The sequence below is a fragment of the Tiliqua scincoides genome, chromosome 9 (assembly GCF_035046505.1).
Source record: "Tiliqua scincoides isolate rTilSci1 chromosome 9, rTilSci1.hap2, whole genome shotgun sequence".
NCBI lineage: Eukaryota > Metazoa > Chordata > Lepidosauria > Squamata > Scincidae > Tiliqua > Tiliqua scincoides.
Window position 1 is genome coordinate 19,410,696 of NC_089829.1, and position 26,142 is coordinate 19,436,837.

The window sequence follows — 26,142 nt, forward strand, 5'->3', positions numbered from 1 at the left end:
CCCCAGGGACTGCAGGAGGAGTATAGATCTTTAACACTCTCAACAAACTACGGCTGCCCAAATTCTTTGGAGGGTGGCATGTCCTTAGGTTGCTATACACCTGAGACATGTTTACTGGGGAAATATGCTAGAAGCAGGAATGGCACAACTTGGAACACTGCCGGATGCCTTCTCGGGTCTGCAACCTCTGTGCTACCCCACCCAACCCTAAACTCTTACCGTGCTCCTTTTACACAGCCTTCAGACCTGGAAGTTCACAGTAAAGGAGGAAATGATCTAACTTAAGCAAGCAGGAGGCAGATTCTTGCAGTTGGAGGCAGGTTGGAGGGTAGTGGAAGTGGCAGACTTGGAGTGCAAAGCACCCTGAATCAGCTACCCACTGATACTGCTTGTGATCTGCTACTGATTCAACTTGCATCAGGTGGCCTTGTGGATGATCCAGCCATGACTAGAAGAGCTGATTACACATTCAGTTAGCAGCCTCATTTTTGCTTCTGCCTGCCTACTTCCCACTCAGGTCTAATATATAGAATGGGGGGCTCATAGGACAGAAGGTAGTTCCTCTGAACCTTTCGAATGGGGGCATCTCCTAAAGGGCCACAATGGCACATTTGTAAACTGGGTATAGGGCACAGTGGTCACCTGCATCTCTTGGCTTACTCAATCCATGCTGTCACTGATTTTGGGGAGTTGAAGTGTTTGCTTGGTTGGTTGGGTGGGACTTCTGATGGGCGTAGGCTCTCAACTGGTGCCTGGTCTGGTTGATCCCTGATGCTGCTTCTGCTACTCAGATCCCTATATAAGAGTCCTGACCCATCTTACAGGAGTGTTGTAGGGATTAATGAGGCAGTGTATAAGGCTGTCTCTAAGGCAGAGGTTTCCAAACTTACAGGGATCACAGCACCCATACAGCCTCTTCTTCCCAGATCAGCCAGGTGCTGCCATCTTGGATAATGCAAGGTCTCGTATGATCCAAGGTGGCTGGCAACCTTCAGTCTCGAAAGACTATGGTATAAGCCTACAGCACCTGGTATTCCCAGGCGGTCTCCCATCCAAGTACTAACCAGGCCTGACCCTGCTTAGCTTCCAAGATCAGACAAGATCAGGCATCTTCAGGGTAACAGTTACTGCCATAGTTGATCCAAGATGGCAGCACCCAAATCTCATGAGATTTTCATGATTCAAGATGGCAGCGCCTGGGAGAGTTGGCAGGAGGGTCTCTCCTGGAATGGCCAGCCAGACATTCCACCCCCCCCCCCCCCGCCAGTGGGCACTTCACAGGTTTTTAGGTAAATGCCCTCGGCCTGTCCTCTTCTGCAAAAAACCCTTCCCTGCATTTTGAGCCCCAGTTGCACCTTCTGCAAGGTGACTTTTGGATACTAAACTGACCACTCCTTTTGCATTCCAAGCTCACTTCCACCTCCTACAGCATCCTGCAGGCTTGCTTATTACCAAAATGCGAATATCTGTCAGCAGCAGAAAGGGCGAATGTAATTAACTACCCAGTTACTTGGAGCAAGTGGAATCTTGATTCATTTAATTGAGAACAGCCAATGCTGTTGAGTACTCACCATCTGCTCTCTGTACCTGCTGGGGATGGAGATGCCATCTTAGGTACCAAACAGCTGATACAATCTCACATAAAATCTCTCAGGTTCTCTGCTTTGCATGCTGAGAGCCTGTTTGTTGGTTTTTGATGGGCTGGGGTCAAAATAATTCACCACCAGATATTTTTAGTGGAGCAAAATCTCTACAATTCCATATGCAACTATTGACAGACTCTGTAATAAAGAAGAGGAACAGGCGGGAGATATTGCATTGATATTTCAGGATCTTTTAGAGAATCAGAGGGTTGGAGGGGCTAAAATGCCATTTAGCTGAAATGTCTACTGCAAGGCAGGGCCATCAAATCTGCCACTCTCCCACTCTTCCCAGCACAAATTGCCTCAACACTGCTGCAGAGAACCTGCAGAACAAATGGCCTCAGCAATTTCAAACCATAAGTACCCAGGGCCACCCCAGTAAATGACTTTTCATTTACTGGAAGAATATTTCAGGACTGTCTAAGGGCCCAATCCTATCCAATTTTGCAGTGCTGGTGCAACTATGCCAATGGGGCATGCACTGCATTCTGTGATTGGGAGGCACTCACAAAGACCACCTCAAGGTATGGGAACATTTGTTCCCTTACCTCAAGGCTGCATTGTGACTAAACCGGTGCTGGAAAGTTGGATAGGATTGGGCCCTAAAACAGTGGTTCCCAAACTATGGGTTGGGACCCACTGGTGGGTTGTGACCTGAATTTTGGTGAGTTGCCAAAGGGTGATGGAAAGATCAAGCCCTAAGGCTATACAAAAATCGAATACTGGTTGCTTATTACCCTGCAAAGAGCTCAGCTCCTGCAGTTTGCAAGATAACTGCTAATTGCCCTGCAAGGAGCTGAGCTCCTAAAGTCTGCAAGCATGTGTAAAAATAGGGAGATAAATGTTTGAAAGTCTTTTCTCTGGTTATTATTACTTATCAATCAATCAGACAACCAATCAATGAAATATTTTTTTCTAGATCTTTTTTTAAAAGTCTGGTAAACCTAGGTGGGTCCTAATAGAGTGTTTAAAAAAGTGGGTCCTGGTGTGAAAAAGTTTGGGAACCACTGGTCTAAATGGATGAATGGAGTTAGAACAACATTTACCTGCCAGAAAGTATCAAGTGTTGGTGGTTACTGTTTCAATCAATCAATCAATCAATCAATCAATCAATCAATCAATCAATCAATCAATCAATCAATCAATCAATCAATCAATCAATCAATCAATCAATCAATCTGTGTACTTGGAGAATATTTAGGAAGAAAACATGCCAAGAAGAACTGCAGGGAGATTGTTTCAGTTCTCTTTCTGCCAACAAATCTTGCGGGGAGGAAATGCATTGGGGTGAACAGAGAGGACAAAACCAAAGTCTGGGCTCTGTTGAGAATGTGTATTAAAGGAACATGCTACAAAGTTTTTATTATTTATTACTAACAGCCAAGACCAGAAGTTTACAAGACCACTCTCAGAAGAGGGAGGGAGCGAGCAGATCGGAACTGAAACCAGTCTGAGACGCAGTGAACAGCTGTGTTCTGTCCTGCTATTCTAAGTAGCAGGTCCCACGAATCCAAACCATAGTTTGCTGTAGAGCTGCACCACTTCAAGGCCATATTTGTTTCTTGATGTGGTTCAGCTATGTACAAATATTAGTCAATGAGAAGTGATTCAAACCTATTTTTCCCCCCTCCAAAGTTAATTTCATTGTTCAGGCAGCAGCACTGGGGAAGACACCCACGTCTCATCCTGAACCACAGTTCAGCTTTTCTGACTGCATCCTGGTGTTTAAATATTTCTCCTTCTCACCAAGCAATGTCTGTCTGCTTGCAACCAATTCATCGTTTTGATACCGTGATGTAAAATTATCCCTTAAACAGAAACCATTATCCGTATTTTATCGGCAAAAATACCAGACAAAGAGACTCGGAGCTGTCAAACGATTCATACTGCAGGTAATTTTTTTACTATTTTGCCAGCAAAGCAAAAAAAACAAAAAACCAAAAAAAAAAAAAAACACCCCATGTATTTCTATCTCTCCTTTTCCTTTCTTCAGTGCAGAGACACCTTTCGCAGACGTGGCTAAATCCTGGCCTCAGTGGACACTACATTCTCTCTGGACTCAGAGGTGTTTGTAGAGGCATACCTAGAAGCCCCAGTGACCAGGCAGTGACAACACATGATACTGTGACATCACTTCTAAGTTCTCCAGGAGGAGGAGGAGGAGGAGCTGGCAACTTTGTGCCCTGTCCCTTCCTCCGACATGAGGCAGTTATGCACACCCCATTGGTGTAGGGGCCCGGGGCAGGTGCCCCTCAGGCTCCACCCTTGTTATGCCTCTGGGTGGCTGGCATCCATGGTGGAGGGAAGACAAATATTCTGCTCCAGCCTTACAGCCAGAGCTGGATGCAGCAGTCAAACAGTTCACTCTCCTACGCTCCATTGGTTAGAAATGGCAAGTGGAAGCAGGAGTGGCTGCTGGCATCTAAATACACTCCAAAATACGAATAAAACCAGGGAGTAAGTTATTTTGGCTAAGCTACTTCTAATGATGTGTCGAGCCCTCCCACCCTGCCCCACCTCATGTTACTTTTCTAGCATTTCCTTTGTATCTCTCTAGTGCCATGCAATGTTTTGCCCAAGCAAAAAGACCCCAATTCTTCAAGGGGGGGGGTGTCAAAGTGGATGGGCTGCAGATCAAAATGAGCTAAGAGGTGAATCTTGCCTTGAATGACTTGAGGAACATGAATTCTCCATCTGCATGCCTCACCATTTCCAGGTTAAGGGGAACCACTTCAGGGGACTTGCCTGAGGGTCAGAGTTGGCCTTAGGGCAATTTGACCAAGCTGGCCAAATTGGGCCCCATACCTGGAGAGGCCCTGCACTTCAGCGGCAAGCAGAGTGCGGCCACCATAGTCAGCACCTCACTCTGGCACCAAAGTTGATGCTCTGGCGTGGATTCTTTCATTCTGTCACATGGAAAGCACAGTGAGCGGAGGATTGCTGCAGTTCGGCCCTCCCTCCTGCCCCCAGGTCCAAATGGCCTGAAATGGGCCCTCCCAGAAGCAGTTGGAGGTGTCACCACTGCCGGGTGCCTTGTTGCTCATCCTGGTGAGTGGGGGGCCTCACAGGGATGGGGGCCTCTGCAAAAACGTTTTGCATTGGGCCCCACAGCTCCTAAGGCTGGCCTTGCTGAGGGTCCCCTAAATCTTGGAGCATTTCTAAAAGTTCTTAAAATTTGTAGTCATTTTGGAAGAAAACCTGTTTATTTGCTTTCTAATTCTATCTAGGCATGAAGCCTCTAGGCATCTAGACATGAATGGTTATCGGTGCTTTTAAGGACTGATTCTTATATCTGCTTTGTTTTTTAAATTGTGGTTTTCGTTGCTGACGGTGACCCCGTGCTAAGCTGGGTCTTTTTGTTTCTCTGTTTTCCACTCTACGAACAGCAGGAGAGCCAGGCCTTGCTAAGTGAATATTCCTCAGGTGATCCTTTCTGTTGGCCGTCCTCTTTCTCTGGGCTGCCTCCTGCTGCCTGAAATTGCTTCGTGCCTCTACCCAGGGCCTTTCGGTGACATGTTTCATGTCACTCGGCTTGATTTGCAGAGGATGTCAATTTTTATTTAAAATGACCCATACGGAGCCTGAGCAAAAGCAGTCACTTGGCGGGTTGCCCTGTAATGGAAAGTGACACTGTCAGAGTTAGTAAGTCACACAAATTGACCCAACTCTGAAAAACAATCGTTACCAAAATGTCCACAGGAAGAGAAACTCTCATATGCCTTTAGATATGGGGGTGGGGTAAGGGGGCAATTCCAGTAATTCGGAACATGTGAAAACAGTGGATCATCACCCTCATAAGCAGATAGGGGGAAAAAAGTACTAGTTTAGGTATGTGAAGAAAAAACAGCTTGCCATTTCATGCTAAATCAGATCATTGCAGAGAGAGAGAGAGAGAGAGAGAGAGAGAGAGAGAGAGAGAGAGAGAGAGCCAGCCTACAAATGGTCTTTCACTTTGCTAAAATGGGAATGCTTGCCTACCAGTAACCTTTTCCCATTGCTTTTGCTTTCCTACATTAATAGCCCACAGCTGGTTTTTACCTTTACTGTATACTTGAATCCAGAAGGCTGTGTTAAGGTAGCAGACCAAGCTGAGGTGTGAGAATCATTTGGGAATCAAAGCAAAGGTCAAAGCAGATAGTCTCTGGGGGCATAATTATTCTGCCTGGCTGTAAATCCAGGATGGAGAAGGAACAGAAGAAGAGTACTGCTGGATCAGGACAAGGGCCCATCTGGTCCAGCTTCCTGCATCTCTCAGTGGGAGCACACAAGACAATGTGGATACCTGTGTCCTATTGCTACTCTCTTCCATCTGGCATTCAGACAAAGGCTACCTCTAAAACCCCAAGGCTGCATAAGAAAAGGTGTAGTGCCCCATGCTCTGCCCCCAAATAAGCCCTGCTGCCCCTAAAATTGCATATATGGCAGCATTTTGAAAGCAATTTTCAGGATTTTTTCTGAGCAGGGGGACATCTGAGGAATTGCAAGAGACACCAACAAAAGGCTGAACAGTATTCCAAATCCCTATGTCCTGAGGTTGTCTCTGAAAGTGGGTGGATACTTTGGCCAGGGAAAGAGTTTTGGCAAGTATAATAGGGCCGGCCCATCCATGAAGCCAACTGAAGTGGTCACTTCAGGCAGAAGATTGGTGGGAGAGAGCCAATCTCTGTCCCCTTACTTGCCTCTACTGCTCCTCCTTTTTCTCGCACTCCCTGGATTGGAGAGGTGGATGGAGTGGAAGAGGAGATATGGTGGGCTAGAGTGTGATTATAGCCCGTCACTCCCCTTTCCTCCAAACATCGTCAACTGCTCTGTCTCCCTCTTTCTGCTTCAACCCAGAGAACAGGAAGAGCAGAGGCTGGTATGTCACCAGGTAAAGGGGGCAGCATTTGGCATGCTCCTTCAGGCATCAGGGGATCTCAGGCTAGCCCCAAAATTTCACAGCAGCAAAGTTTGTTGGATGAGCTCCCTGGCCCCAGGGTGTGAATCCCCTTCACTACAGTAGCCTTTGAGTGGTCTCAGTGCATTTTGCATGACGGTTGGAAGGTTGATGGGAACAGAGAAGCCTTCCCATGGAGTCTATGTTATGTTTTGCATTCATTTGGCCTAATGGGTGATGTCAGGGGACTGGAAGTTTTGGCTTGCTTCTTTTGTTTATCCCACTAAATATGCTGGTTTCTTTTTCCCCCCTCTAGCCTGCAGAATCTCCAGTACTAGAAGCAGAAATGAGGTACAGGAAGAAAAGAAGCTTGGGAGAAATTATACCCCTGGGAACTCCTAAAGAAAATCATGTGATTAATGAGTGATGGTGGCAGGCAAGGAGGAATAAAATTCAGTGCAAATGAAAGATTGTCTTCAATTACCTCTCCTTGATGACCTATGAAAATATGTTGACATCATTATTAGTTTCCTATGAACCCCTCCCCTCCATTCTTTGGTTTCTTTTCCTTTGACTAGTTTCAATTCCGTTGCAATGCATTGCTTATGCAAAGCCACCTAACTGGGGCTGAGTTCATGTTTCCTTGGAAGCTCATCTCTGAACTCCCTGGCTGTATAGTTCTAATCCAGCAGGCTCCTCCATTCCTCACTCAGGGCACTTGTGTAAAAGTATAGGTGGGCCCTTTTTATCTGTAGGTTCCGAACCCATGGATTTGACTCACCATGGGTTCCAAACCCAAGGTGGAGGGCCCCACCTGACCTCCCAGACACAACACCTTCTGGCCACATCCGGAAGTCCGATGAGGGCCAAGATTTGGTTATCTGTGGGTTTTGGCATTTGTTGGGGGGGGGGGGGTTTCCAGGAACAGGACCCCTGCAGATGCTGAGGGCCAACTGTATGCCATGGCTACAAAACTATATGAAAGTTTTGCACTTGGGAAAGTTGAAACTGGCAACTGACATAAAATATGCAAATTGAGTACGTTTGCAGAATGCCTCTTAATTCAGATCATCTGTGCTGCCTTTTTAAAATATTTTGCATCATTTATTTGGGGTTTGCTAGGCATGGGGAGAAACAAAGGTGACAAAGTTCTACCTACCCCCCCCCCCCCAGCAACCTTACTCAGCCACTGCTCCAGCAAACAGAATCATTTGGAACTTTCAAGCATACAGTTGCAGCCTCCGAACAGGGTTTACAGCACCATCACCCTGGCATTCCCCTCCTAGTCTGAATTTATTCTGGTTCTTGTACACAGCCCACCAGATGTTCAAGGCTGGATTTGGCCTGTTGAATACTGGGTCCTTCCTAGGGACCTGGGATATTCACAGATATTTCTGTATGTGTGTGCCCTTCCAAATAAGTCCGCTTTCTGTAGTCAGTGTGTAGTGATTTCATTTACACCTAGGATGTTGTTGTTGTTGTTGTGGGGGTCATCATCATCATCATCAGTGATGTCACAGCCCCCCAGATGTTTGGACTGGGGTTTCTGAGTGCTCACTCGTTCAAACTCTACCCAAAAGTTTAAGAACTGGTGAGATACTGCTGTATAATGTTTGATGCTTCAAGTAGTGCAGCTTGCTGCCATTCAACTGTTATCTTGTCAATGCCTACATTGGCCAGATATTTCTTAAGGACCTTGGGGATTGTGCCTAGTGCACCAATGACAATAGGGGTTGTTGTTGATTTCTTTCCCCAAAGGCACCTTATTTCAATTTCCATGTCTTTGTTGTTGTAATTCTGCTCCATTCCATGGGCTATGGCTCTTCTCTCTACATGTTAGTAGCTCTGCCCTTATGCTGTTCACAGTCCCAGAAGGAAAAAAAATCATTTGGAAGCTCAGAAGAGGATAAATGAGCTAAAAAATGACATTATAAACATATATTAAAAGAAGAAAAGGCACTCAGAGCTCAGTCCTAGGTGAGACGCAAATTTAGCAGCCAAAGCAGTTTGAACAAACTCCACGTCACCTTTTTATATCTCCTAAGCCACCCACACCTACAGCCGCCCACATACCTGACTTGACTTCTGCAGGTTGGGACAATATAGTTGTTGAATCACCTGCAGCGTCTCTGAGTAACGGTCATCAGGTTAGGAGAACTCACAATGCCCCCTAGTGGGGGGTGGGTGTAGAACTTGCTTCCTTTCATCCTCCCCTAAGCTCTTCTTTGCTGCCACTGAAGATTTCAGGAACCATCGACAAGCTCCTTCTGGCCCCTGCATTCTTCAAAGCCCCCTGCATCCCCATCTTCCTTCTCCAACACACAGACGCTTCCTGAGTGGCATTTTCTCAGCGGAGCCGTCTCCATTATCTCCCTCCCTTTGCAATTTTTTCCTTTGCCCTTGCTAAAGCTCATAACATCCTTTCACTTTCATATCGACTCATTTCTCCACTGACCCCACCGAGATAAATGTCATCCCGTACAGAGGATATCCGAGACGGATATGAATTTTCATGACCTCTTTTTCAAACGGAGAAGATTGACAAGGAGGCACTTTAGGAAGAGGGAATGGACTTAATTCCCCGGACAAGAGAGAGAGGCATTTGCATCTTCGCCTGCCCAAATGCTAAAGAAGGTGGCCAAGCGAAACACAGATCATATTAAAGGTTGCAGAGGCAGGAAATTTACTGATGCAAGCACTGCCAAGAGAAGAGAGGGAGTCACAGTTTGGAGACATTGAGCATGCTATAACTGCCTTGATTATCTCCTACCCAAATGTCATGGAAATGAGTGAGAACCTCCAGGTGGATTGTGTCCTTTGCGCTCTTCTGCTGTGCTCCAGTGCAGCTCCCATTCATTTCAATGGGGAGGGGCTGCACAAGACATCTTCCAGGTAGATCCTGTTCTGCTACCAGGATGGTGCACACCTTCCATTCATTCAATTAGGCTACAATCCTATCCACACTTGTGCAAGTCCCATTGAATTCAATGGGGCTTACTTCTCAGTAGACATGCTTATGATAGTGATGGACCGTCACATCCAGGCTTGATTTGGACAGGGAATGGCAATTACACTAAACATGGAAAACCTGTTGGACACAGGTGAAAACGTGTTTGAGATACATATAAATGACTCTGCTAGCCCCATCCTGCGATCCCCCGATCCCCTCCCCACAGGCCGCCAACGCTGTCATCTGATGGCTGTTGATCCTGTGCATGTTTTGAGAGCAGAGTTGAAGGCAGAGCTTGCTCTTTCCTCCTCTCCTCTCTCTCCCCTGACCTCTGCTACATTGCCAGGAGACCTGGGACAAATAGTTTCCCAAGACATTCTACTAAGGACCTTAGTAACTGCATATCCCAGGACTCCTAGGTCCTGAATGTAGCAGTTTTCCAGGTGCCAGAAAGGAAGTAGGAGGGAAGAGGAGGGGAAGAAAGGAGCCAGAGGGGGAGAGAACGAGAGAGGCTATCATGATCACTACCGTAGCAGCAACATAAGTGGAGGCAGGTGGGCAAGAGAGAGGAGTTCTCCAGTCCAGATTAAAATTCAAGCAGAAGACCTCAGGGGATATGATTCAATGTGAAAGTGAGTGTTGCAAGTCACCAAGATTTCACATTCCAAGCCAAGGAATGACAAACTTTGGCAACATCACCCATTTCTGCAGGGATGGAGCAGAAGCACCACACCCTTCACACCATGTTCTGGCATGGTTGCCATGCGCTCCAGAGGGGACGGTGCATAGGAGAAGCTCCAGGTGGATTCTCCTCTTTATCGTCTATTCTCTTTTTATTGCTGCCAGTCAAGGGTGCTTGTAAAGATGCAAAGGAATATCTTAAATGAATTGTGCAGTGCCAGATTGAATTTGGCTTCACGGTCTTCAGCAAAATGCGGAGCATAGCAAATTAGGAAGGAATACTAATAGATACAAATGACATCAAGCCACATCAAGCGTGTGTGTGTGTGTGTGTGTGTGTGTGTGTGTGTGTGTGTGTGTGCTTGTGCAAAAAATAAAACATATCCAAGAGGGAATCAGGCCTGCATCTTCCGCCATTTCCGCTGAAAAACAAAACAGGCCGAGAACAACTTCTCAAGGGACAGGTAAGGAAGAGCTCAGCCATTGTCTTTATACAAAAATAGACAGCCATTAATACCACTTGTGACAACATGAATCATCCTCACATTCCCAGCCAGGTAGAAGGAGCTGAGCGTGTTCCTCCGGGAGACGAGGCACATGTTCCCGGGGCTGGAGAGGCATCCTTTATTCACTTTGAAAGCAGCATATTTATTTCAAGTGCTGGCGGAAGCCCTGTTTGCCGCATCCTTTATTAATAAAGATGGCAGGGGCCTCTTGTAATTGCCGACCCTGCAGTTTAATGCCAAGGAAATGGAGCAGGAGGCAAAAGGGATACCATGCCTGCCTCATGGGCTTGTAGTCGTCGAGGTGGAGGTCAACAGGCAAGGGGACAGGGCAGGCATTGAAAATGACTAGTGAGTTCTAGAACTGCCTGGACAAGAAGGGACCTATCCAACAAGATCTGTGAGTGCCAGTCCTCATCCCTGAGATCTCTAGTTAGAAAGAGCTCAGAAAGGAGGTCTGGTGACAGCATCTGCCTGTGACTCAGAAGGCCAGCCAGCAAGAGGCAACAGCAGGATGAGGCCATGTTTCTCACTCTGCTGCCATATTGCTCTGGAAATTCACTCTGCCCTGCACCCTGCTCCTCACGCATACTTCTTTTACCGAGGAGGCTTTCTTATTAATTCCAAACTGAAACGCATGTCTCTTCACCGTTCAATTCCATCACCTCATTTGCATCCCCCCTGTCTCTAATGTCACCAGCGTGTGCATGCCCTGCACCAACGCAATCTTGATCTGATTGCACATGCAAGCAGGGCCAGCCTTGGGCTCCATTGTGAAAGAGGGGCAATGGAGTGCAGCAGACCGGCCCCCCTACCTTCTCACCTTGCTCTCTCCTCCACCAGGTTCTGCGCCGTGTTGTTTAAAGAGCCCAGCGGAGGAAGCGGCAAGGTGACAAAGCAGGAGCCAGACTGCTGCGCTCTGAAGATGGGAACACAGTGATCTTGCGCCTCCCTTCATGTTACTGCTTAAAGCAAAGCAAAGAATGAAGAGCACACTGGGCAATCCCAGTGTGCTCTGCTGTATTGATTAAGGATCCTGCACAGAGGAAGGGGCAGGTAATGAGGTTGGTTCTACCTGTGATGGACTGGGGGGAGGCGGCCTTCATCTGTTCCCTGTTCTCTCCCCCATATGCCACCATATGATGTGAATGTCATTGTTTGTGCCCTGGATGGTCCAGCCTTGATATTCACGATCGGAATTCACAGGGAACCATTTTTCAAGGAGGGAAGGAAGACGTCTGTTTTCAGTGCGACCCCCCCCCCACAAAGGAACATGAAGAGAAACCTTTGTGCCAAACCTTATCCCACGTGTGCTCATGTCATGGAAGAGACACACGTTTGCATAAATGTCAGCCTGTTCTCCGAGGTTAATTGCTCCTAACGAGGGGAGAAATCAACAAGCTTAGTGAAGCTGTTCAAACTTCAGAGCCGTGTGTTTCATGCGGCATCATTCATAATGCAAAACATGAATCCATTATCTCGTCCCTCAGTCACTTTTGGTGCGTGTCGTCGGGAAAACAAACAGAAGGATCGCTTTGGAGGAGAGGAGTAATGAGGGAGCGAATCTTTGCGGCTGTCCATCATAGATGGCCTAGACACACTGTTGCCATTGCTTCAAGGAAAACCTTGGGAATCAGCAGAGCCCCCTCTCGTGTCACTCTGCCTTGCACATGATCCTTGACTGCAAGTTGTGGATTAGAAGCAACCGACGTGTTGCTACATGGAGAGTACAGCTGTAATCCGTGACAACCCTTCAGTCTTCCTTTTGCAGACGCTTGTTATCGGTGGGAATGCAGGCACGTCTGTCTTGGGCTAATTATCTCCTAAATGCACGAAGCGCTGTGTCTGGGATGCACAACAAAAATGGAAAAAACAGAGGTGCCCTGTCTGGGTTCGTCAAATCACATCCGTCGCTCCTGTGTGGCTGGCAGAGTATTTTAATGGTCTGACCGTATGGGTGCGTGCCTATATGTGTCTATTATGCAACGGGGTCATTTTAAACATCACTCATACTCATGGATAAGTGGTTTGGATAATGAGGAAACCAAGAGGACCTGCGTCTTTTTCCCACGCTGTCTTTTTCACACTATTTTTCATGCTTTAACTGTGACTTCGTTTTTTGTACCTGCCCTTTTGTAAGCTGTTTTGAGCCCCTTGGGGAGAAAGGTGGGGTATAAATGCCATAAATGGAAAAATATATATCTGCCTGTAAAATGGGAAGCCATGCTGGGGTTAGCCAGGGACAAGGGAGGGAGGCAGGTGACCCGGAAGTGGGAGCGCAGAAGACAGCCTTGCAGCCCTGCCAATGGTGTGGTTTTGCAACACAAAGGTAGGGAAGGCAATTTTCTTACCTATTTTTACGTATTAAAACGTTTTTAAAAGGGGACACTGGTATCCGCGGCATCAGTGGCTGGTGAAATCCGCGGACGCTGGACCCGCAGATAAGGTGGGTCCACTGTACTGTGTTCCACCTGGACACCACCCAGGAATTGGCACCTGATCTCTCTGTTACCTTTGATCCAAGGAGACATCAGTCTGTCCCCGTCCCGTCCCCCCACACACACAGAGATTGCCATATTCTTTCCATGCATCATAAACATAGAATGAGGCCCAGGATGGGTCCTGCTCTTCCCCTATTCGAATCAATGAGAAACTGGAGAGCAAATTACCGGTTGAGGTGCCTGATCACAGACTTTGTGAGTCTTCATAAGTGGCAGCACGGTGGTTGTCCTAGCAACAACCACATCCCACAGCTCCAGTTTAACACAACACATGGTTGCAGAGCCTTGCTGACATTTCATCTCCACATGGGCGAGAACACACGCCTGTACGTTAAGGAGCAAGACGCATGAGGCACGCAAGGCTCACCTTACTATTTTTCATAAGACGCTGTGTGTCCTCTGCAATGTGACTTCAAATTGCACAGCTATCAGGAGGACATGCTCCTATTCAGTGGCATCGCTAGGGTTTGCATCACTCCTATGATGGACCTCCTCCCATGCAGTGGGAGGGGCAACGCTCTGGGTACTAGACATAATGATGTACCATTGCCCTCCCTCGCTAATTTTTGGGCTATAACATTTGAAAGAATACAGATATTTCAACACAGTTTGTTTCATTGCATTCCACATGAAATTATGCATCAATTGATATATAACATGATGGTATTATTCAAAAAATACCAAGTTTTTAAAATTATTGGCCATCGTGCCCCCCACCCTGTGCACATCACCTGGTGTGGTCCACACCCCCTGCACCCGCTAGTGATGACACTGCTCCTATCATAAAGACATATCCCCCACCACACACATATGGGGCATACTTTGTTTCGTTCCATGGTCAGGCTACAGCCCAGAGTTGGGCCAACTTTAAGGTAAATAAGTTTACCTTATTCATCTCTGGAGATCTGCTTCTGAATTATTTCCAGTTAGCCCAGAGTTGGACCAACTTTTCTGGGCTAGCTGGAAATAATTCAGAAGCAGATCTCCAGAGATGAATAAGGTAAAAAGGCAACTCTAAAAGTTTGAATGGTGGGAACTGATGACCTGGGGTGGGTGGAGAAGAGCCAGGAGAGAAGTTACGATGGTGGTTTTCAAATATTTAAAAACATATAAGATGGGGATAAATAATAATTCTGACCACTTAGAACTGGGTTAGTTTACACATGTACATCACTAGATTTTTCTACATTTAAGGCTACAATTCTATACACACACTTTCCTTGAAATCATCCCCTTTAAACACAACTGGATTTACTTCTGAGTTGATGCACCTAGGATTGTGCTGTCAATTGCTGTACACTTGATGAATGACAGTTGAACAAACTCCAATGGGAAATGTATGGGTATACACGAATGCACACATACATACATACAGAGAGAGAGAGAGAGAGAGAGAGAGAGAGAGAGAGAGAGAGAAACTGTGGAAGGTTGGGGTTGCTGTATAATAGGACTGAAGTCAGAATCCTCACCTGAGAATCTTTGCTCAAATGTTCAAAGAGATGGGCAAAACCTACACCTCCCCACCCGCAGCTTACCCTTTTTCTGCCACCACATCTCCACTGATGCAGTGGAGACACTTGTCCTAGCAATGCTGACCTCTATTCCTCCCTCCCCAGCCCTCAGAATACTCTGTATGATAACATAGCATATTTCTGACGGGGGTTTTAGGGGAGAAGAATGGCAGTTCCTAGCCAGCAGTGCTAGGAAAAATGCTATCAGTGAGTTTCACCGGCTCTTCTTCCCATTTTTTTTTTTTTTGCTTAATTTTTGTATATTAGAATTCACCAAATAAATGCATGAAAGTGGAACAACAACAACTCATAAATATAACCTAGTTATATAAATTAATATATTACACACAGTAACAGCAGCAAACAGAAAGGGAAAAAGCCAGGGGGAAAAGCTAAACAAGATTGAAAAAAATATCTTCTGAAAAAAAGAGAGTATTTAAATAAGAAATAGTCCTTCTTGATTAGCACAGAAAAGAGGCTTGAAAACTGCACATAAGCAACTTTGGGGGGAAAGAAGGATGGAGCTTTTGAATGGGATGGTGAAATTGGGAAGCATTTTGGCTCTGGGCCCCTAATATGAATGCTCTCTGTGTGCTATATCTGAGGTGCATGCCTCCGTTTTTGCACCCACCGCCTGGAATGGCTCTGAAGGGGAGGAGGAGGGGCCGTGTGCCCGCTGTGGTGAGGATCCCTGCAAAACATAGTGCTTTGCACCCCCTCTAGCTATGCTATTGTGTGAAACCGCCTTGTACTCAGGGTGACCAGAGGTCCTCTTTTTCCAGGATGTGCCCTCTGTTTCAGCCTTGTTTCCTCAAAAAAATGCCCTCCTTTTCCCTGTGGGCAGCCCCTGCAGGCAGCACATAGCCTTCTTGTAAGTAATAAATTATGCGTAATAAATCATACGTAAAATAGTTTTTAATTTAATTCAACAGCAAGTAATATAATGTTCAAATTAACCATATGAAATCAATACATGAGTGTTTTTAGCTTTTACTTTGTCGCATCCTACATTTTTGGGGGATGCCCTACAATTTTGGGGTGCTTGGTCCCCTTTTGCGGTCCTCATAACATCTGGCCACCCTGCTTGTACTGTGTCAGATCATTGGTCAATCTCTGCTGAGTGGCAGCACTTCTCAAGGGTCTCGGTCAGGGATGGGGTCCTTCTCAGTCCTGCTAGGAACTAAAGGCAAAGCCTTCTGCTTGCAAAGGCGATCAAACACTGAGCCGTGCCCCCCTCCGGCCTGGGAAATCCCATAATTTGCAGTTAATCAATTCTTAGAAACCCAGCTTGGGTGGTGGGGGAGAGAGAATGTGTGAGTGATGCAAGGGTAAATGAGAAAGCCTGAGAATACTAAAGATACCGCCCTCCCTTTCCCCCTGCTTATTTTACTATAATTTGTAAATCATGTTGCAGCCACAGCCACCCAAATAACGAAGCTCTTTGTTCGGGTAGTTTGTATTTCCTCACAAATCAAATGCTGAACAGCTACATGCAAAGATGATTCAGTTTTAATTTTGATCAAATTAGGCTGCTTTTACCAGTGTTTTATAAGAATCTCTCTCTCTCTCTCTCTCGCTCGCTCGCTCTCTGCTAAGCCAATTGAATAAATTGTATAATTAGTATGTTGCGCTAAAAATGTGGGTTTATACTAATTGTATTATAGATTCCACTCTTTGGAGCCTTGCCATGGTGCATGGTAGATTATGGCTCTCCCAGGAGTCGAATCACTTGGCACCTGACTGCACATTATTGTTGAAGTTCAAAGCTGGAATACGACACAAATCCAAATATTTAACAGTCACCGCTCTTTTTCGGGACAAGGGGAGAACATGTGTGTATGAAATGGATTCTGTTGACTGTGAAGATTTGGTTGGGGGGGGGGGGAGGAGAGGACAACTTGTGGCTGTGGTTTCAGCCAGGCCAACGGGTTAACGTTTGAAACATATGCATCTCATCTGGAAGGCCCAGGCTGGGTCTCAAAATAAACCAGCAAATTGGAAGAAGACAACACCTAATTGAGTTACAGCGAGCCCTCTTTATTCACAGGCTTGGTACCTGTGGATTTCAGCAGCGGTTCTCAAACTCCCAGGAGGTCAATGCGGTGAAGTGGGGAAGGCAGCAGGGGTGGGGGGGAAGGCAGCGATGCGATCCCCAGGATCGCATCGCTAAGGGGTGTGTGTCGCTAAGGGGTGTGTACTTACCAGTCCCTACAGCAGATTCCCAGGAGTGTGGGGAGCCCTGCATGACCCTTTGCAGGGTCCCCCAACCTTCAGAAAACAAAAGTGGAGTGATTGCACCCCACCTCTGGTTTGCAATCGGAAGTGGGGCGCGATCACTCCATTTTCAATTTTGAAAGCTCAAGGAGCCCTGTGGAGGGTTGTGCAGGGCTCCCCGTACCCCCAGGAGGCTGCTGCAGGGACCGGTAAGTACATGCTAGCCCCTGCACCCCCTTTAGTGATGCGATCCTGGAGAACCTTTGGAAGGCCTGGAGCACATCATCCTGAGCTCCCTGAAGGATGGGCAGTAAAAAAAAACACAAATCTAAATATAAATAAATTTGCAGGCATATATTGCTTAACAACCTTCCGCTTAATGACAGACCACATATACAACAGTGGTCAAAGCACAACAAAGAGGCTCTTAATGATGCAGTCAGGTCTCCCATAGCCTTCAGCAGAGTGTCTGTTTACACATCAAAGAGGCTCTTAATGCAAAGCGGAGGCAATCTATCTCCACTAGCCTGGGCAGCCAGCTAGTGTCTGGCAGGGAGTGTCTGTTTACACAACAAAGGCACTAGATTGGGTTGAATGTTTGCTTAACAACCTAATCACATAACAACAGGGATCGGAGAATGTAACCCCGTCGTTAAGCGATACACACCTGTAGTTCCAGACAGAGTCATTGACCCTACCAAGGGCAGAAAAAGAATTTCTGCCTGAAATTCCAGAGAATGGCCACTAGTCAGTGTCAATAATACTGAGCTGGATAAACTGATGGTGTGACTTGGCAGAAGGCCATTTCCTTTCCCTCAGTCGATTTCAAACTAATCTGCTGCCTCTGGCCTCTTCGAACCTACTCTACCTGCCCTGGAAACAGACTACCTGTTTCCTCCCTTGAAGTCTGGTGAAGCCTGACAGCCGAGAACCTTTTCCACCATCGCCTAAAGGCTGCGGCGTCAACTCCCAGAGACATGCTCCTTCTTACATTTTCCAAAGCTATGCGCAACCCACCATTTTAGAGAGGCGTTTTGCAAGCTGATGTTCATGCTGCTAGTTCCGAGTTTCCTTATGGGGTTTATCTTCCATTCAATGGAAATTGGGTTTGGTTTTGCTTTAAATATATTTGGGTTTAAACTTGCACAGTTCATCAACTGCAGTTTTTTTTCCTGTCATGTTTTATATTGATTTGTAAAGTGCCTCAAGCATCGGAAAGGTAAGACAAAAGTAATTAAAACACATAAAATATAAACCAGCTTGGGGGGTGGTGGGATTGGCTGCTCTTGGACCGACTCTGCTGGCCACAGATCAGAATATATTCAGTTCGCGGTATCTGCAAGGGGTTAGGTTCCTGGAAACCCCGGTGGATACCAAAACCATGGATAGGGAATCATTGATCCTATGGGACCAAAGGGGTTAGGAGAACTTAGCTTATCTGCCAGCAGCAGAGATCCTCAGAATCAAGAAGAGACCCCAACAAAAGCAGCAGAGACCTTCAAAATGGTGTCTGCAACTAGTATGGAGCTCTTTAAAATGGCAGTGGGAAGCTTCAGAATGCCAGTGAGTGCCAGGGAGTCTGGGGATAGCTGAGAACCACCCATGAATCACAAGAGGCAGGTGGCAATTCTGCTCCCTGCAGATAAGCAAATCTGTGGTTAGCAGGATCGCACCTTTAGACTTCTTTTCCTGCAATTTCAGGAGCACAGGATAACCCCTTCCCAGTCAGTTGTCCTTGTTCTGCCTTTAAACTCCCTTCTTCTGTCCTTGGCACATGCTCTCTCTGTTTCCCTGGCACCCTTTCCAAGACTCATGGTATGAATAGGTTTGCCAACCTTTTTAGATTGGTCTAGAGTCTGCAGGAATCAGCATCCATCTCCAGGTGACAACTGGAAGCACTCCTGGAGGGCCTCTAAAATTGTTCAACATTTTCTCAGATTGGAAAATAAATCTCCAGGAATAGCTTCGGTCAGGGCTGGCAACCCTAGGAACAGCTGAAGTCTGGCCCAGTTGCCTTTGTAAGGTTGGCAGGTCAGATGCATACAAAAACCTGAGATTTCCGAGGCAGGTTCTGGTGAGATTAAACGGTGGGGTCTGGTGATGTGTGGCAAGGATGTCAAACCTTGAAAAAAAGCTGACACTGGGCAGGGTTCAGTGGTTGAAGGGATGGAGCCAGTGGGAGCCTCCCAAGTGGCCTGAAATTAATCTTTGTCACCTACCTAAGACAAAACGTCAAGCACTGGGCAAACAGACTCAGATTTTCAAGACTTCTGTCTAGCTAGGCTACCAGATTTCAGGTTTTAAGCCCAAGCCTCTGGTTTTGGAGGGCCTGAAACAAGGTTTGGAGGGCCACTTCTTTTCTCTCCCTCTTCCTCCCATTCAAAATTGAGTGGTTGCTACTCTCACACCAGGCTACCTCCCTATTTTGGCCTGGAGGGAGGAGGAAAAGGAGAAGAAGTGGCAGGAGGTTTTTCAGCAGTGTAACTGAATCCAACAATACTATTTTAAAAAAAAAACTTTAAAAGTTATTTCACTCACCAGTCTGAAAACAGAAAATCTAATTTTTCCACTGGAAAAATTGAGAAAATTCTTCTTTGAAACATTTATTTATTTTATTAGACATTTTCCATTTTTCCCTAATTTTTTTTTTCCTTTTCTCCACCCCTTTCCTGCAGTGCTATTTCCTGGCATCAGATTTTGGGGCGGGAGGGGATCATTCCATAAGATGCAACTATGTGACATCACCAGGTCCAACTTCCTGAATCTTAGACTCAGAGGTTCATGGAGTCATAAAATGTTGGAGTTGGAAGTTACCTTGGAGGTCACCTAGTCTGACCCCTTGCTCAATGCAGTCAATTATAGCATCCCTGATAGGCAGCCTCTGCTTGAAGCTGGGGAGAGTCTACAAATGCACACTGTTCCAGTGCTGGACCACTCTTACAATCAGAACACCTTCCATGGTTCCAGTCTAAATGTACCTCTCTGTAGCTTCAACCCACTGGTTCTAGTCCTGGTCTCAGGAGCCACAGACAGTAAGTCCTCCCTTCTTCTGCACAACAGCTGTTCAGATATTTGAAGATGGCAATTATGCCTCCCCTTAGTCTCCTCCAGGTTAAATATACCAAGTTCTTTGAACCATTCTTCATAGGCCTTGGTTTCCAGGCCCCTCACCACCTTGGTTGCCTTCATCCCCACATTCATTGAGCAGGGCCCTGGCTTGCACCAGATTAAAACAAAAATGGCTCAGTGCAGTGTGGAATAAAGTTTTGTGCCTGAGAAGAGACCTCCCTCCCTGCAAAATGCTTTCCGACTCTCTTTATTTACTCCAGCTTTCAGCACAGGTCTCCACAACCATGAGTGCTCCCGCAGAAGCAGGTATAAAGTGCCAGTCTCGAAATGAATCTTCAGCAGAAGAGTCAACACAAAAACGGAGGAGATGAAATGAGTGAGCTGTGACAGACCCAGCCTGGAGAACTTTTTTTTTTGCATCCTGAGCAAGCATAATAATATATTCACAAATCGGCCCTTGCTGGGTTGTAAATATTGTGCCGCATTCAGGGACTGATGGTTTTTGCAATGCAGAGGGGGGAGGCAAACAAGAGCAAAGAATATTCTCTGCTAACATCCGCCCCCCACCCCCCCAAAAAAACAAATAAAAAAACCTTGCTGGTGAACATTTCCAATTGGAAGGTTCCCAAAATAGAGGGAATAAATCAGATAAACAGCAGCCATGAAATCTGAAACCTTAAAAACCTGCACAATGAAATTAGATGGCGCAGGGTGACCCACGGCGCTTCCACAGTTACACAGATTGTAGAGCACGGATCAGACACAGCAGAGATAGCTGGTCAATCTTTTCTTTCCCTTTCATTTCAAAATGTGCAGGGGGCATGCATGTACTTGGTGCTCAGCGCCTTCCAAGAGACCAAGGGACAAACATGGCTATTTGCCAGAGATCCACAGGCAGGAAGGCTGTCCTTTTGTAGTCCACCCCTATGCCAGACTGCGCCACTGGCCATAGCGCTTTGTTGCAAAACGGCTGCTCATGGAGCACAGAGTGCTATGCTGGCTGTCATTTTGGGAGCTCTGCCAAAAGTGGTGGCAGCACTCCCAGGACGTTGCCAGACCTTGTCTCACCCACCAAAGCAGGTAAGGCAGTGGTGGGGGTGGGGAGGCAGAAGGAATGGAGCGAGGAGGCTGCAGGAGGGGAAGTGGATCCAACAGCAATGGCACCTATCTTCCCTTTTGGCAGCCTCCCTGCTCCCTTTCTCTCCTCAGACTTGCACCAGGTAAAGAGCTGGAGGTAAAGTCCGAGGAGAGCCATTGCAAAGTGGGAAGCTTATGAAGGGGTAAGGGAATTTAAATGCTCTCCCCCCTCCAAAGCCTCCCAGTCTGCTCAGATATGGCGCCTTTTTGGCATGGCTGTATGGGGGGGGGGGGGAGAAGGATAGAATCGGGTTATTGATCAGTCAAATAATCATACACACTTCTTACTGATGGGAGACCGCCTGGGAATACCAGATGCTGTAGGCTTATACCATAGTCTTTCGAGACTGAAGGTTGCCAACCATCAATGAAGCTCAGTTTGTTCCAAAATTCATATTGAGTTTTACTAGCTAGTGTCCTGCTGGAGCAGCAGAATTTTTCCTTGTGTCCACAGAAACCTCCTGCCACCACAGACACCTCTTAAGATCTCCTGATTTGGGGGGAAACAACTTAGAAAACCAGAAGGATCCCTCTCTCCAACAGCCTCCTCCAACCATTAACTTGATCAAGGAGGGATGTTAATGAGCCAGTGGACCTCCAAACTAGCTGCAACTCCCTCTATGGATATGATCCTCAACAAGGAATGGAGTATCCCTTGAATAACTCGCCCCACAAAGGACCCATAGGATTCTATGGGGGAAACGTCTGTAAAAACCTTGAGCGCTAAAATCTTGTGTTCTCCCTTCATCACTCACCACACCCTACCTTTTCGTGGTGTGCACTGGAAACCTGCTGGTCCTGTGTCAATTCCCCCCATTCCAGCACTGGCAAGCACAGTGGCAGTGAATAGCTGGGTCCACATGACAATGGATACTGGACGCCCGCTGCCACTAGTAAGCTCAAACAGTCATTGGTCAGGAGGGAGGTGGGAAGGTGGCGGAACAGGGAGGAGATGGAACACGGAAGAGGGGGGATCAGACCCAGGAAGGGGGCAGATTTGGTGGCAGTGGTGTCTGCTGAATACTAACCCACTCTTGTGTCTGATCTGCCTTCATGGGTTAACACAGACTTGTGCCAGTGAAGTCATTGGTGCAGTTTTGATCCCAGGCAGCAGCAGTGGCTTATCCCAGGGCAAGGAAACAAATTTTTTCCTCTTACCCCAAGGAGGTCTCAATATGCCAAAACTCCCCTGCAGGATGCAGTAGATGCCACACTGGTGCTGCATCTCCGCATGGGGAGTTACGGTGAACTGGACTTTAAGTCTCCGTCATGTCCCCCTTTTTTCAAACTAAAAAGCCCTAAACATTAGTGCCTTTCCTTGTAAGGAAGGTGCTCTAGCCCGCTTGCCCTCCTTTTTGCATCTTTTTCCATGAAAGGCACACTGGGAGAGGTAACTGGGATGGACTCAAGCATGACCCTATCATGCAGTAGGGAACCAGCTCCAATGGTATTGTCTGAACCAGTCAATTGAAAACTAGCACACAACATTTACGTTGCCTGCAGACATATCAACATCCACTGTTACCACCAAGGAATTCTTATCCAAAACAGATGAGATGTTGGAAGACACAGAACTGAAAATTATAAATACAGAAATACTTGGGGAAGAAAACACATATATGACTAGTTCTGAATGAAGCAGAAACCACCTGTTGTTTCAGATGTTTGTTAAACAGAGACCAGGATATCTGAGAGACAGCCTTCTTCCATACAATCCATCCGATCCTCTCCCATCATCGGAAAGGGCCCATTTATAGGTGCTGCTACTGATGGAGGGGAGAAGGGGGCAGCAAGGAGTAGGGTGTTCTCCGTAATGGCACCGGTCCTATGGAATTTCCTCCCCCTTAGTTTACAAACTGCTCCTTCCTTATAGGTTTTTTGGTGGGGCTTAAAGACGATTATTTTTGCATTTGCCTTCTGGGTTTAGGGCTTTTTATATGGGGGTTTTATGCTGTTTCGTGGGCTGCTTTTTCACCATTTTACCATTTGCTGATGGTTTTCAATCCCACTCTGGGCTTTTATGAGTTTTTTTTAGGTCTTTTATTCTTTTCATGGTATTTTAACGTTTATATATGTGTATTTTTTGATAATTTTTTGGAAGCCACTTTGAGTGCCCAGCAGGGAGAGGAAAATCTTGTAAATAAATAAATAAATAAAATATCAGACTTACAATATCATATCTGTGGAATTGGGCCATGGAGGGGGGGGGTCCTTGTTTGACCCAAGAGTGAAAGGAAGTGTCAATGCAATACAGTGAGTCTTCAGTGTAATGGATCTCTGTTTAACAGACATCAGAAACAATAGGTGGTAGTGGTGTCACTAGGATTCATGTCACCCAGTGCGGGAGGCCTGCACGTCACCCCATGCAGTGGGTGGGGGAACACCCCAGGTGGTGGGCATGGTGATGTACCATCGCTCCGCCCCCACTGGTTTTTTGGCAGTATCTTTCGATAGAACACAGATATTTCAATGTTGTTTGTTTCACTGCATTCTGCATGAAATTACGCATCGACTGATATATAACATGATTGTATTATTCCTCCGGACTCTGATTTTAGTGATTTTGAAAACTTGTAGGGTCACTCACACGCACACACACCCGCGTCAACTTACTAACACCTTATTGCAGCAGTTCTCATTTTTTAGCACCTGGACCCACTTTTTAGAATGACAGTCTGTCCAGGACCCATTGGAAGTGATGTCATGGCCAGAAGTGACAAATCAAGCAAATTAAAATGAATAACTATAAATAGTTAAATTAAAATAAAAGAAATAATTAAATAAGGGGGAGCCAGTCCTGTTCCACCAAGTGAATCTACTCTGAAGTAAGTCCTATTGTGGTCAATGGGGCTTACTCTCAGGAAACTGTGGGTAGGATTGCAGCCTGTGAGCCCAATCCTATGCATGACTACTCAGAAGTCCCCTAGTGGTCAATGGAGCTTACTCTGTAGCCTGCCTGCAATAACCCCCCACCCAAAAAGAATCAGTGAGATTTCCAGCCCTCCCCAGTGCCCAGTTTGAAGTCCTTCTATTTCAAGCACATCCATACAAAGACCCACCTGGCTTTACAAGTCTGACAGCCCAATTCTATGCATGTCTACTCAGAAGTAAGTCCCATTAGAGTCAGTTGGGCTTACTCCCAGGAAAGTGTGGGTAGGATTGGGCTGTGAGGGAAACTGCAAGTGCAAAACAGAAAACTTTCCCCTTACCAGTTCAAGCCTCTTTGTTGGTCCTTTCTAGTGGGGGGGGGAGGCTGCCTTCTGGGGCTTTTGTTGTGCTCCAGTCCCATCGGATCAGGACCATTCTGGTGTCCTCACATTCCCCTTTGCCTGGCCTGACCCAGCCAAGGCATGCCTGCCTACTCGCGAGTAAATGCTACTGTGAGGCTGCTTCGCTTCCCATAGGGCTCCATACACTCGCAGCTGGGGGGAAGGACCACCTCCTTGGGTGTTTTGGGGGGCTGCATTCATTGGATCAGGAACATTCTGAGTTGGAGTCCTCTCAGCCTGCTGTTTTTGACAGAGCAAGGCAATGTCACCTACACGCAAGTAAACGCTGCCACGTGGCTTCCTTTCCCTTCCCACAGAACTGAATACACTTGCAGCTGGGAAGGGGAACCTCCTTCTCGGGTGTTTTTGGGGGGCTGCCTTTACTGGATTGGAACCATTCAGGTGTCGCTGGATTCCTCTCAGCCTTCCCTTTCCGATGGACTATGGCAAGTATGCCTACTTGCTAGTAAACGCACAATATGGCTCACTTTCACTCTCCATAGGGCTCCATGCATTTTTTCCTTCCGGTTTTTTGGCCATAACTTTTGAAGGAAAGGAGCTCAATGGGGTTTTTGCATTGTGTTCCACTGGCCATTCCGCATCCAACGGTGTAATGGCATGATGCGGTAGCTCCTAACAGTGCGATTTTATTGCATCACCCCCCAGGGCGCATCACCCCCCCTGGCTCATCACCCGGTGCGGCCCGCACCCCCGCACTCCCTTAGCGACACCACTGGGTGGTTTCGGCTTCATTCAAAACTAGTCATATACATCTTGCAGGTGCGCATCTCCATTGACTTCCACAAATTCTGATTTAATTAACTTTCAGCATTAAGGTGCACCCCCCCCCCCATTAAACAGAGGGTTCACAGTATGATATGATATTAACTATCCTGACCAGGAATTTTTTAAAAAATGTACAGAAATGCTTCTGCCAAGTCTTGGCATGGTAACAAGGCAGATCTCATATGTATATATGGAGGAGCTGTAAACAAATGTCTGGAGTTTGGAAGAGTTGTGTTGGAAAAAATCAAAGACATTATTGGATGTGAAATGCCATTAACACCTTTTGCCATTCTCTCGGGTTAAAATTGCAGCTATTTGGATTCTAAATCCGTTAGCATTTTTTGTTAATGAGCTGATTTCCTTAATTAGCCGGCATCTTTTTCGACAGCAGTTCACACCCCAGACAGCCGCAAGCAGAGTGGCACCTCTTGGGGCTGGCGTGTGAACTTTTTGCCAAGGCCACCAGTCGTGCCGTTCCACTTAGCTTGCTTTCAACCAGATGGGCTGTTTGATGGCGACATGGTGTGACTCCCTTGATTGGATCCCTGGGGCAAGGAGGGGGGGGAGCAAGCAAGTCAGAAACCTCTGCATGTCCTCCCCCAAGTCTTCTTCCCTCATCTTTACGCCAGAACCAGAGTTTTCAGATAGCAATATGTTCCCAGCAATTCTAAGGAATGGTCTGTAGCACCTCTTTCTGTCACAAGAAGAGCCCTGCTAGATCAGACCTGCTAGCTGGGTCCATCTGACCCAGCTTCCTGTATCTCACAGTGGCCCACCAGATACTTGAGGGAACACACAAGATAACAAGATGCACTTGCATTCTGCTGTCACTCCCTTCCATCTGGCATTCTGAGCTAGCCTACTTCTAATACCAGGAGGCTACACATACCCATCATGGCTTCTAACCTGTGATGGACTTTTCTTCCTCCAAACCCCCTTTCAAGGCATCTAGGCCAGATGTCATCACCACATCCTGTGGCAAGGAGTTCCACAGTCTAATTT

The 26,142-nt window shown here is 46.7% G+C and overlaps 1 protein-coding gene and 1 pseudogene across 1 annotated transcript in view; both read right to left on the bottom strand.

The window, feature by feature from the left end:
- The window catches only part of CHST8 (carbohydrate sulfotransferase 8), a 237,198-nt gene that overhangs the window by 136,603 nt on the left and 74,453 nt on the right, over positions 1 to 26,142 (bottom strand). The gene's annotated exons all lie outside the window — the stretch shown is intronic.
- LOC136660905 (5S ribosomal RNA) lies at positions 1,016 to 1,138 on the bottom strand (annotated as a pseudogene).